Raw genomic sequence first — 14,413 nt, 5'->3', positions numbered from 1 at the left:
GGGGTCTTGATTATTATGTGATGAGGGGACTTTTTTGTGATCCACTCTATTTGTTGTTCTGTAAGCTTTTAGTACTTTCATTGGCATGTCTTTCTTTAGGTTGGGAAAGTTTTTTTCTATGATTTTGTTGAATATGTTTTCTCCTCCCTTTGAGTTGGGTTTCTTCACCTTCTTCTATACATATTATTCTTAGGTTTGGTCTTTTCACAGTGTCCCATATTTCCTGGATATTTTGTGTTAGGGACTTTTGGACTTCAGATTTTCTTTGATTGATGAATCTATTTCTTCAACACCTGAGATTCTTTCTTCCATCTTTTGTATTCTGATGGCTATGCTTGCATCTGTAGTACCTGTCCATTTCCCCAGTTTTTCGATTTCTAGCATTCCTTCAGACTGTGTTTTTTATTGTCTACATGTCAGCTTTCAATCTTTGCATTGTTTGAATTGTTTCTTGTAATTTCTGCTTCATGTTTTCCTCCCCTTCTTCCATTTTTTTGGAATTTTTGGGCTGTTTTTTCTTCTATTTCTTGCATTTTCTGTTTGTTTTTCTTCCATTTCTTTAAGGAATTTTCTCACATCCTCTTTGAGGACCTCTATAATTTTCATGAAGGTGTTTTTAAGGTCATTCCCTTTTGCATTGGAGTGTTCAGGTCTTACTGGTGTAGAATCTCTAGACTCTAGTGGTATCATATTTGTTTTTCTGTTGCTGAGTGTGTTCTTATATTGCCTTTTTCCCAGTCACTTCTTCCAGTGAGTGTATAAAGAGTCTCTTCCTCTCTTGGTGGGTAGGTAACCAGGATTCCCTTTCGGTGGGTACCAGAAAATCCAATACTCTCTGGCCTCTGCCCGGGGTTTGGGTGGAAGTAGAGCAGCTGTCTCTTTGCAGGCTCCTAGTCACTTGGTCATCCTTTCAGGGGAGTTGACCTGGCTGCAGTCCTCAGGGGATCCCAGAGAGGGTGAGCGGGAGGAAATCAGGTCTAAGATGGGGATCTGTCTTCTGTCACGAGTGTGGGCAGAAGTGGCCCAGCTCTCTCTGCAGGCTCCTGGTGGCTTGGTAATCCTTCAGGGTGGGTGAGTCGACCTGGCTGCAGTCCCCAAGGCAGGGGATCTTAGAGGTAAATAAACATTGTTGAGAAAGCTCAATGCAATGTAAAAGAACCCTGAAACTTTGAGGGACAATAAAAGTCAAAGGGTGCCTATAAGTGACAAAATGTAAAATGGTAAGCTGTAAGTAATGATAATAACATTTCTAATTTGTCCAAAGCTAGTAATTTTTTATTCCTAAAGCATCCATTTTCATGGAGCCTTTGAAATGCTTTTGGGCTACGTGTCTTCATTAGTTTGGGATTCTCACATAGGACAGAAAATTGGAAGAGAGCATGAGTGAATCAGAAAATTAAAACATTTTCACATGTACTAAACTTCCAGGTGTCAAACATATTCTGATAGCGCTTTGGAATCTGGACGCAGAGAGAAACTGTACTCTCAGAAGGGGTGATTGGAAAACTGCACAGAGCACTTTACTGGCTTCATGTCATTCTTTGAACAGCAGCAATCAATGCAGCCCTTTTTCCATAGAAAGAGGCTTCTTGTATTCAAACACCAGTTTGTTCCCCAATCAGTTATGTCATTTTTCCTCATTGCCTTCTCTTAAGTAAAGTAAGTAGAAGCTGGCGTGAAGAGTGATGTTTTCCTCTGTTGAAGATGGGCAGACAGTGTATTCCAATAACAAACTCTACATTTGCTAAAGAAACTACCAATTTAGGGGTAATAGTAACATTTGCCTTTGCTCACTGAAACAGACATCCAAGTTTATGTCTTAGTTCTAAAGCATTCTACTCCAATGCAGTGCTGGTGTTAATAGTTACAGTCAGCAATGTGCATTTTCATATCCCCATAAAAACAAAGAATAATCACTTTTATATGTAAATACATTTGGCATAAGTACCCGAGAGACTGCAGTAGTGGCTGTAGCTATTAATGAAGTTGCACTTAATTTGATGCTCAGCAAAATTACATACTAGGAAAAATTCAAGAAGCTGAATAGAATCTGAGCCCAAAGACCATAGTTTCCACATTTGATAAACAGCTATGTTGTGTGAAATTGTTTGGTACTAAGCTGGGGGTTACTTTGCCTAGAGTGCGACATGTGACATATGTAATGATGTTCTTTGTTTTGTTCTGTGTGATTGTCTTTCTGGTCCTTGCACATCACATGCCTAACACCAAACTTGAGTTAATAGTGAGAGCCAGAGCAGGAATCAATAGCAGCTGAGTTGTTGCTTCTATTCTTCTGTCATCTGAATATTTTACACACTCTGTCTCTGTCTCTGTCTCTGTCTCTCTCTCTCAAAGACGCATACACACACATTATGCATATGTATGTTATATAATAATACACACTCTGTCTCTGTCTCTCTCTCTCTCAAAGACACATACACACACACTATGTATATGTATGTTATATAATAATGAAATATATATTGTAATAGAGTTTCCTTGAATAAGGATGTGCTTTATAATACAGTTGAAGTATCAGGACGGCTACATTTTAGCATATAATCTTTGGTTGGTAGGTCCAGTATAGGTCAAGTCCCATCCTGAACACTGCAGTATGCCTTCTCAGAACTCCCTGAGGAAATTCACACTTCAGTTCTTTGTGCTGACAGCCCACAGGAATTTTTAGTTAAATTATGTGAGAGACAGGATGCTTCAGTCCAAACTTGCATGGGCCCAAAGTCTCTGCCCACTTTTTAAAATATAATTAATTTAAATTGATAAAACCATGAACCCCCCCCATTTATGTGTTCTGCTCTTGCTCATATTCACTAGTGAAGACTTTCATCCATTCGTATTTGAACAGTATCTATTTAGCTCATTGTATTTTTCCCTTTGAATATTCCGCTAAAATTAAGACCTTCACAAAAACCAAAAGATAGGTTCCAAGAAACAAATTATGCCCACAATTGACTTGAAATATTTTGCTTCTAATAGCTTCCCTATTATGAATTCACAATGCCAAGCCTTGACTTAGAGAGTTATAGCTTATAGCTACAAGAAGTTGCTACAACATATAACTCAAAATTAAGCTGAATCTTTATCTCAGAAAAGGTACTAAATGCTATTGAAACTTCTTGCAATTGCATATGAGACGGACTTGCTTTGAAATCTGTTTATAGTAAGTTAGAATCATTTAAGAGCTTGGACATACATAAAGAAAAAATAGCAGTTTTCCTCAAAAAATATCATCTTAAGGATTTATGTTTGCCCTTTCTCAACCTTCTCTAGTTATCAAAATGTCAAACATTTTATTTCATCAGAAATTTTGTCCATGAAATTCCACAAAGGAAGAGACATTGTCTCTGCTAATAATATGAAATGTGAAATATACTTTGTCTTTTGAGGAGTGTCTGAATTTTATAGTTGGGTGATGAGTTGGGGCTCATAATCTTATTTTTGTCAGGAGAGAGGACCATGAATATCTGTTCCATGCCTGGATTTTAAACTCATAGTATGTTTTGGGATTTGCATGAATTTCAATAAAAACACGAAGAAAGATGTTTCTCACAGAATGGAAGGCTCCTCTGCTCCCTCATCCCAATGGGGCTGCACACTAAACTCATCATAAAACCTATTCTTCCTTCTATTTTGACAATAAATCTAATCCATCCAGAAAGTGGTAATTTTCATAGTTTATATAATGATAGATCCAGGGGAATGTTTTAATGTTTGTCTCTATTTAATGGATGTCCTTTTAATTCTGTGGAATTTTTCCTTCATTATTTCTTCTCATGCTTCTCCTCCTCTTCTTTTTTCTTTCTTTTCTGAGACAAGGTCTTACTTCTTTTTTTTTTTAATTTTATTTTCCAGTTTAAATTTGGATAAGAAACAAGGTTGCTTCACAAGTCAGTTCCAGGTCCCTCTCCCATTCCCTCCCTTCCTCCCGAGCCCCCCCCCCCGTTATCCCCTCATTTCCCCAGGGAGGGTGAGGCCCTCCATGGGGGTGTCCATAGTCTGTCATTTCATATAGGGCAGGGCCTAGACCCTTCCCCAAGAGTTCGGGTGAGAGTGCACCTCACATTGTTCTATGGGAGTCCAAAGTCCATGTGTATACTTGGGATGGGTACTGATCTGCTGCCCAAGGCTCAATAGATTCCCTAGGCCTCCTCACTGACACCCAGATTCAGGGGGTCTTGATCAGTCCCATGCTGGCTTCCCAGGCTGATGCCTGGGATTCAAGAGTTAACCTTTGTCTGGTCAGCTGTTTCTGGGGGTTAAACCAGCCCAGTCTTAATCCCTTTGATCATCAGTCCTCCCTCTCTGTTACTGGCTTTCTTGAGTTCAGCTCAGTACTTAACCAAGGGAGTCTGCCTCTTCTTTGATCAGCCGCTAAATGAAGTTTCTGTTTCCCAGACTCTCTGGTCATAGGATTGTAGGCTGGCACTCCCCAGGTCTATGTCTAAAATCCATATATGAGAGAGTACATGCCATGTTTCTCTTTTTGTGACTGGGTTACCTCACTCAGGATGGTTTCTTCTAGTGTCGTCCATTTGCCTGCGAATCTCATGATTCTATTATTTTTTTCTGCTGAATAGTACTCCATTGTGTAGATGTACCACATTTTCTCTATCCACTCTTCAGGTGAGGGACATCTAGGTTGCTTCCAAGTTCTGGCTATTACAAATAAAGCTGCTATGAACATAGTGGAACAGACATCTTTGTTGTATGAATGGGCATCTTTTGGATATATGCCTAAGAGTGCAGTTGCTGGGTCTTGTGGTAGGTTTATTCCCATTTTTCTGAGGAATCTCCATACTGATTTCCAAAGTGGCTGAACCAGTTGGCACTCCCACCAGCAATGGAGGAGTGTCCCCCTTTCACCACATCCTCTCCAGCATAAATTGACATTGGTGTTTTTGATTTTAGCCATTCTGACAGGAGTGAGATGGTATCTCAGAGTTGTTTTGATTTGCATTTCCCGGATGGCTAAGGATGTTGAGCACTTTCTCAAGTGCCTCTCAGCCATTTTTTACTCCTCTATTGAAAACTCTCTATTTAGTTCTGCAGCCCACTTTTTAATAGGGTCCTTTGGTGTTTTGGAGACTTGCTTCTTGAGTTCTTTGTAAATTTTGGAAGGTCTTACTTCTATGTATCCCTAGTTGGCCTAGAACTCAGAGATCTGCCTGCCTCTGTTCCAGGCTTCCATAAAGATCAGTTTGTACAGTATTTTGTTACCTGTTTCTGCCTTGTGTATTTTATTTGGAAATTCAAAGTTCATACCTATATTACGTAGTATAATTAAACCCTATTCCAGTTGTTATTCTCTCACATACACACTCAGGTTCACTACAACCATGCATATCAGTAAAGGAAAGTTCAGTTCCAAAAACTCATCTTTTCTTATAACTTCATTTTGTTCTTTTAATTTTTCATATAACATATTTTGGTAACATGTCTCTGCTCTCTTCAGCTCATCCTCCCACGTTCCCCTCTCTTCAGTTCTTCCAAAACCAAATCTGTGTGTGTGTCTCTGTCACTCTTCTCTCTCCTCATCTCTCTCTCTCTCTCTCTCTCTCTCTCTCTCTCTCTCTCTCTCTCACTCACACACACACACACACACACACACACACACACACACACACTACTACTGTGCATCTGTTTTGTGCTGGCCAACTATTCCAGAGCTTCGGCTTACCAAGGAGTGTGGTTGAAACACCTAGTGTCATTTCATTGAAGAAAATTGGTTTTCCTTCTCCAAGAAGCTATCGGTTGCAAATACCTTCATAATTAGGGATAGGATTCTGTTCCTTTCTCCTTGCTAAGATTTTATCTGACTTGAACTTGTACAGGTCTTGTGAGTGCTTTCCCATTGTCGATGAGTCCATATGTGTGTCAGCCCTGTTGTCTCTAGAAGAAGCTGTTTCCTTGGAGTCGTTCACTCTACTTCTTTCAATCTCCCCCGCCCAGCCACTTTTTTTTTTTGCACAGATAGATCGCTGAGCCTTAGACACCTGAATGGCTCCTGGTTATTAGCCCTGAGCATCTCTTGCATTCCTGCCTGCATTCCAAATTCACACATTCAGAACTTTAAAACCTTACAGATATAGCCTTCCTTTCTTTCTTTCCTTCTCATCTTCCTTCATTATTTAAAGGAAATTTTACACTATCTTCCAGACTGGCCTTGAAATCTCAAATTTCCTCCCTCCATTGCCCATGTTGCTAGTATTGCAGGCATGCACCACTGTACTTGGCTCTAAAAACTGTATATTTTCTTCAAATATCAGAGCAATAATTTTCATTATTTATTTATAAACACAGACAAATTGTCAATTTTTGTGTACTAACCTTTATTAAGAAATGTTTGGTGTTTTGTGGGACTCCTATTGGTGGGAACAAGTGTGTTTCTGACTCTTTTGTCTGTTCTTGAGGCTCTGTTCTTCCTATTGGGTTACCTTGGCAAGCCTCAATATGAGGACTTCGTCTTGTCTTATTGTATCTTTTTTTGTCATGTTTGACTGTCATCTCTTGGGGTCCTGCTCTTTCTGAAAGGAATTGGAAGGAGAGTATGTCTGCAGAGAAGGAGATAGGAGGAGTGATGGAAGGAAAAACTGTGGTTGGGATATATTGTGTGAGATAAGAATATATTTTCAATAAAAAGAATTGTCTTTTATCATTTGATAAGTGGTAATGACTATGACTTATAATTTAACTTGATAATAAAATGGTATTATCAGTGATTGCTAATTAAAAACATAGTTTTCATTTTGAAAATTCTATCCAGTCTCTGATGCACGTCTGGTAGTGTCTCTGAAATCTGCGACTTAGAAATTTCTTTTTTGTTCTTTATCAAAACATATGCCTCAGTACATTAAACATGATTTAGCGTTATGTGGCTTTTACAATTTTACATCATTTGATCACCATCTGTAATGAAATGCACTGTAATTTAAGCCAGGAGACAAATATTAATCTCTAAAACAATGACTACTGACTTCTAATAAAAATATGCTACATGAAAAAAATGGCTTAACTGCACTTCCAATGTTCTCTTTCCCATATATTCTTCTATTCTCTGATATGTACCTCTTTGGAAAATCAACACATCAATTATTCTTCTTTAGCTTGCCTGTAAGACTGAAGGTACAATTTCTACTTTGTCTTTTCAAGTGATGATCTGGTCTCTTCTTTGAAAATTTAACTTCTTTAGTGATTCTTTGGGATTTTCATATGATGAACCCCAATTCTGCTCACCTCCAAGTCCCCCCACATCCTCCCCTTACCTCTGAAGTGACCCCCAAAAAAACAAAACAAAGTTTTGCCTAGGTCCCAGAGCCACGCCAACGCAAATGAATACACAAGACACTATATTAATTATGAAGCTGTTGGCCGTTTGCTTGGTTTCTTATCAGCTAGCTCTGATTTCATTATTAACACATAATTACTGAAACATATTTTATAAGAACTTATCTTTTTGAGGATGCACCCCTGAGTGCCTGTTGCTCCCAAGAAATCACATGATGGGAGTTCTCCTGACTATATATCCCAGAATCCTCCTAGACTTCTAGTCCCTCCTATCTTGTTTCCCTATTGGCCAACAGTGCTTTATTCAAACCAATCAGACACATATTTACAGAATGATGTCTGCCAACACGAAGCAAGCAAGCAACCCAACACACAAAAACAAGAACAAAACTAAAACAAAACAAAACCACCACAAAAAAACACCTCTTTGCTCCTTCTTTCTTGCCTCCCCAATACCAATTCATGTATCCTGGTGGCCCTGGGGGTTTCGGAGTGTCATATAGTATACCCTTCTGTCCTATGAGTTTTACTAGCAAATGTTCATTGCACTGAGTTGCTGGTCTGGTTCAAGGAATCTGATTTTGGGTATTCCAGCATTACTGGATCCTTACTAGAACTCCTCTGGGATATCCTGTGGCTACCCTGAGTCTTGGAATTCAGACAGGTATTATTCCACAGGACTAATTCATGGAGTAGATGTTAGTGTGAGCCAACCCTAGATCTGGCTGTGGGCCTGGGTGGTAGCTGAGCTGGTCAGTCCAGGCCAGTAGGTCCACCTACCTCAAGCAAGGGGGGAGAATCAGGTCCCCTAAGCCATGCCCTCAGTGTTCATTCTCCCTCACCTGTGGTAAAAAGTACAGCCATCTCTCCTGAGTGCAGGGGCCAGCTCTCTAACTATAGTGTTCAGCAAGAGGTTAGGTTAGCTTTCCCAGGGCCAGTGAAGGGCAGGGCCAGCTCATCATGGACCTCTGATTTCATCTTGCATGGTTTATAAGGCCTTCTTGAGGTGACATGGGCCACAGACATCAATAAAAACTTCAGCTGCAGCTGGTGGTGGCACACGCCTTTAATCCCAGCACTCGGGAGGCAGAGGCAGGCAGATCTCTGTAAGTTTGAGGCCGGGCTGGACCGACAGCCTCCAAAACAAAACAGAGAAACCCTGTCTTGTAAACCAAAAAAAAATCAGCTGCATTTGAACCACAGAATCAGACATGGCTCTAAACAGCAGCTTGTGCCTGGACAACATCTTGGCTCTGGTTGGAAGCAATTGCCACTCAGGTTGGGATGGCTCTGGTGATAACATGGACACTGTACACCACCAAGGCCTCAAGTTGCTACTCCAAACCTGGGCTTCGATGTGAGCATTGGTGGTAATATGGGACTCTGACTTGAGGACAGACCCCAACTGTGGTAGAATCATGTACCCAAACATGGTCCTCAGGAGAAACTGGGTCTGGATGGCACCACTGGCCCAGGTGGCAGAGTAGAACACTCTGATTTGCATGCATCCTGGCCCCAGTGGTAGTATGGCCCTCAGCCACCAACACGACCCCCTGATCTCAGGTATCTTCATGGCCTGTGATAGCAAAAGGAGCCTAAGACATCAGCACAGACCCTGGCTGCAGTAAGGCCATGGACCCAGACAAGGCAATCAGCTACAGCTCTGGCTGAGATGTCACCATGACATTGGGTAGCTGTGCAGGCCACTCACATCTACTTGGATCCTGGCCCTCAAACACCAACCTGGATTAGGTGGCTGATCTGACTCTGGGTATCCTCATAGCCCTCAGTGGCAACAGGAGTCATATACCACAATCTAGACTGAGGCTCCTATAGGACCACGAACTCAGACACTGCTCTTGGCAGCAGCCTGGGCCCAGATGACATGGCCCTGGGTGGAAGTACAGGCCAATCATATCTGTATGGCTCCTTCTGTGGCATGGCCCCCAGACTGCAACCAAGTCAGAGGCTCTGGCCCAGATCCTGGGCCTCTGTGTGGGCTCTAGTGGTAACCTTGGACCATAGACTTCAACACAGACCTGAGCTGCAGCTAGGCCATGGACTCAGACATGTCCTAGGCAGCAGCTCTACTGGTTGATATCCTAGCTCCAGGTGGTAGCCCTGGCTACTCAGATCAGGACAGCTCTGGCAGCAGCATGGATCCTGGATACCACCAAGGCCACAAATCCAAGGATTCATCATATGGTCTTTGGTGGCAACATGGACAATGGACATCAACATAGACCTTGGCTACAGTGGGACCATGGATCCAGACATGGTCCTCAGCAGCAGCCTGGATCTGGTAGCAAAGGCTATACAGATAAGGAACCCAGTCCAGACATCTCCAAGGCTCCAGGTGGCAAGCAGACAGCTCTGCTTTAGTCTACTACTCATCACCTTCACCATGGCCTCAGGTGACAAGGAGACCTCCAACACCAACCCACCCCTCATCATCTTCATGTTTTTCTTTCTGCAACTTTCCACACCACATGGAACATTCAGCATCCCTTCTTGTCCATTTCTCTACTATATATTTTCTTATCATAATGAGGCTCACCTGTCCAGCACTGCAAGAGCCCATAGATGCCTTCCTTCCAGTTAGGGCATTGAGGACCCCAGCTGGCTGTCTGATGATCTGGTAACTTAATATAAAAGAGCTTGGCAATTTTAGGCATATATTTCATTTATGTAACCCTTGATTGTAGAGTGTAGTCTTCCTGCCAACCTGGTTCCAGAGCCACATCAGTCCCAAATGAACACACAGGAGGCTATTTTAATTATAAAGTTGTTGGTTGTTTGCTTAGTTTCTTACTTGCTATCTCTGACTTTAAGTTTTAACCCATAATTGTTAATCTAAGTATTTCTCTTACTGGAGGAAAAGGGTATGGACCTCTTACTCCTACGGTGGCTACATCGTGTCTGATTCTGCCTCTCTTTCCCAGAATTCTCCTTGACTCCTAGTCCCACCTATCTTGCTTCCCTATTGGCCAACAAGGAATAAAGGACAGATTGACAAAATTACATCTCCCATCACTTGATAACAAGGAACTCTCTACATGAGGAGACCACATCGTACTACTACAGTTAAAGATTTCTTGCCTATGTTTTGAGTCACATACTCAAGGTTAGAGTCACCACATATCATTAAAGCATGGTCTAATTTCTTGACCTCTCTATTTCTTTAAATATTGTTTCTTGTCTACTGGTTTTCTAGTCTCAGATGAGCTGTTCATTTAAAAAATTTAATTGTTCTGATACTTAGTTATTTTTTTCTATCCATTTCTTTTAATTTTTCTTTTTTAAATATGTAAATACACATATAGAAAGATAATATAATATAATATAATATATATTCTAATTTCTACTTTCCAATATGTTGATCTGTCTTTAGTTCATTCAGTTGGTTTTTTCCAATTTTCCCCTAGTCTCTGTTCTGCTAACACTGGTCTCAACCTAAAGTAAATATATCCCACACATTTATCTTTTTAATGTAAAAAAAAATCACATCACTTTTCCTCAGTTTACAAGGTTGTATAATGACCAGCAACTAGCACCAAGGATGCAAGCTTCTAGGTACACTTGTGAGGAATTAGCCTATGAAAATGTCTGTGAAGGGATTCTCTTGGTTATATTAAACAATGGCCAAAGAGCCCACTCAACTGTAGGCAGAACCACTGCCTGGTTGTGGGAGCATAGACTGTGAGAAAAGGAGAGGGCAAGGGAGCTCAAGCATGTATGAATGCACTCTTGTCCTTGACTCTGGATGTAATATGACCTGCTGCTTTCATTCTTGCTGCCCTGAATTTTCCTACAGCCATAGATGGAAACCTGTTAATAAACGCCAAATAAACCCTTCCTTCATCAACTGGCTCCTATTTTGGTATTCTATCATATCAATAATGAATGAACTAAGACTCTTTCATATAATTTTTCTTAAAGATAAAACCTACACTCGCTCATCTTTTACTTAAATTCTCTGCAATCTGACCCAAACTCCTTATAGTATTTAGGATGTTACTGATAATGGTCTCAGATTTCCTCTTTTCGGGATGTATTGTTAGTGATTCTGCTTTCTGTCCTTCTTTTACAAGCTTCAGTCTTGGCATAAATCTGTTTTCTATCTCCTAGAAGTCTCTCCTTTAAATTTTCAAGCATTATGTTTGCCTTCCAGGTGTAATACAATAGTCCCTTCCCAATCTTTCATGTTGTATGTACAGGTCCCAAAACCATTCACAAACACAGCATTTCTATGTTCTGATATATGCATAATAACAACCCAAATGAAGTTAAATCTTACAAAATGGCTATTTTCTCATATATTTATTGGGACACACACATCTATTTGTTTATATGTTGCCTGTGGCCATTTCTGTGCTACAATAATAGTGTCGACAGCTGTGATACTATGTGGTCCCCAAATCCTAATTTATCTACTCTCTAGTTCTACAGGGAAAAGATTGCTGACATGTGATAGAATATATGAAAGGAAAGTGTGGAAAAAATAAACTTGTTTGGATGCCTGGAGAGACTCCAGAACAGATTCCAATCTGGTACATTGTTCCCATTCTGTCACTGCCCTTTCTTCACTGCCCGCAGGGGTCCCAGGTCTGCAAGTAAGAGGACATTTGGCTAAGTCATTTGAATCAGGGATTCTGTGAAGTGTCCCTCAGAATCATGCCTGTTTAAAGGCACATATACTGAGATACTGTAGGTAGGTAGCATTCTGTGGTTGACAGGACATCTGATCCTCACAAAGAGCCACTGAGACGAGGCAGCTGCCAGGCCATCAGAACAAACAATTTCCATGGACATGCAGAGAATAAAGTCCATCCCAATGGTAACAAAATCTCCCCATAGATGGTTAGAAGACATCTCAACAGGAAATTTCCCCCTCTATATGCCAAAAGAGTAAATCTAGATGACTCATATTGTCAAAAATCAATTGAATTTAGGTAATTTAAAGACAAAAATATTTGCTCCAAGTAGAGATTTGAAATAGTACTTTTTACATGAGAACTGGAATAATTATATTTGTATTATTCTATTCATAATTCCTTGAGTATCTTCATATACATATTTATACATCCATCTATTTAAGTATTCTCATTTTCAAATCTAAAATTTCCCTAGCTTATGTATATTTAAATTTGAGTTCTGGGTGAGAATGGAATAGGTTATTTTGAGTTATTCTAGTCACATAATAATCTTATATTCATGAATTAAACATTGAAGTTTACTTAGGAACCACTATATTCCAAGCATGATAAAAGTAGTATACAGTAAAGACATCCATGATAGAATGACGTAGTAAAGTAAATAATTTCTAGCAGGCAGAAACAGGTTTGAATCTGCCTTCCCAGACTGACTAAACTTATTTAATGTCTTTGGAATACATTTTACCTTTAAAAAGCAAGCATTGTGATGTTTTCCTTGGTGAAGTCTTTACCAGAATTACATATGATAGCTGCTTTTTTCTGCGGGGCATTTTAGGCTCTTTCTGCTGGGAGCTAGAAATGTCCTCTAACCGTAGAGTTGATGGCTAGACCCAATAAGAGCCAATTACAGAGACGGCATGCACCTGGTGAATATCCTCTTGGACCTAAGTTAGAAAATGAGAGTTGTTCCCAAGACATTTTACAGGGGTGAGTGTCTTTTTGCCTGTTAGTTCATAGTATAGAACCAGGGCAAATGTAGATATGCTGAAAAAAATGTCATGCCAAGCATAGAAAGGCTGCTTCTTTAAACGGAGACCAAAGAAGGCTATAACTCTGGACCTACAGCTCTTAGGTCACTAGGCATACATCAGAGCACAGTCCTTGAAATATTTTCTAACACTGCCTTACTTGGAACAAGGATCTTAATACAATAGAAAATGCTGAGCAGAAGCACAAAAAAAAATCATATGCAACAGACGCCAGTTACCTGCTTCCACCTCTGGGTAAAGGGAACTAGAGGAGACATTTGATGATACTGCCCTCATCATGACCATGGTTTTATGTTTTCTGTTACTGCCAAAAGGAACCTGTCTTGCTCCTTCTTTATTCCCAACATGGGGAACAGTATCTAGGTAAACAGTAAATAGGAACATTCAGGGGAGACAACTCAACTTTGTAGCCAGGCCTGAAGGCCTGAGTTCAGTTCCTGAGACTGGCAAAGTGGAAGGAGAGAACACACTCAAAGGGCTGTCTTCTCACTTTCTCACAAATGCCATGGCACTAGCATGCACCCTTCTCATCAATCAATCAATCAATCAACCAACCAATCTAACCAATCAATAAATATGCTGAGTGAACAAATGCTTAATTAATTATCCATGTTACAATATCATAACAGATCATAGAAGACTTTTAAGAAAATTTAAATATTATTATCTGAATTTTAAAATAACTGCAGATGAGGTGAATATATATAATCACATACAAAAAGGATAAATAAAGCATTGCCATTGAAAGTGTATAAAAAGCTACCTGAACTCAAATACTTCAAGAAATGAAAAATGTCAATATTTCCTCTTTAATTTATGATACTGAAGAAATCTGGCCCTACCAATTTCCTTACCAAAGGTAGTTCTGGTAATGGATCATGAATTAGTTGTGTATTTCTTTGGAAGAAAATATACCTCTTGTTATGTATTTCCCTCTGCTAGAGTATATATGGCTTTAAGGGGTTATAATGGTCATCATCAACTTAAGGTCAGTGAATCAAGAATATTCCTGATACCTCAAACTGTGAGACAAATATGGACATATTTTATTCAAATACAGAAAAGCACTATTAGTCTAAACCTTCCCAAACACAAAGAAAGGTGCCATGAACCCATCACAGCACAAGCGGTGTGGACAGAAAGCATTTTACATAGACCCTGAGACAATCTATGATTTTTTTTCATTCCTCTTTTGACATAGTTAATGCTTGCAGGTGTCATCCAGTTTTAATACTTTCCCCAAATGCTTCTTTAGCTGGAGGCTCAACTGACAACCACTGTCAGTTATTTGTTTTTATGTCAGCTGGTGATGAGAAATTACTGACACGTTAATCTGGTGCTGCTCTCTTAGGTTTGGCCCTTCACTAAGTTTCAATATCATTAGGTGAGCAAGATACGTGACATGTG

Source organism: Mesocricetus auratus, unplaced genomic scaffold, assembly GCF_017639785.1.
Source record: "Mesocricetus auratus isolate SY011 unplaced genomic scaffold, BCM_Maur_2.0 Super-Scaffold_6730, whole genome shotgun sequence".
Taxonomy (NCBI): domain Eukaryota; kingdom Metazoa; phylum Chordata; class Mammalia; order Rodentia; family Cricetidae; genus Mesocricetus; species Mesocricetus auratus.
The sequence above is the reverse complement of the archived record's forward strand: the minus strand, read 5'-3'. Positions refer to the sequence as shown.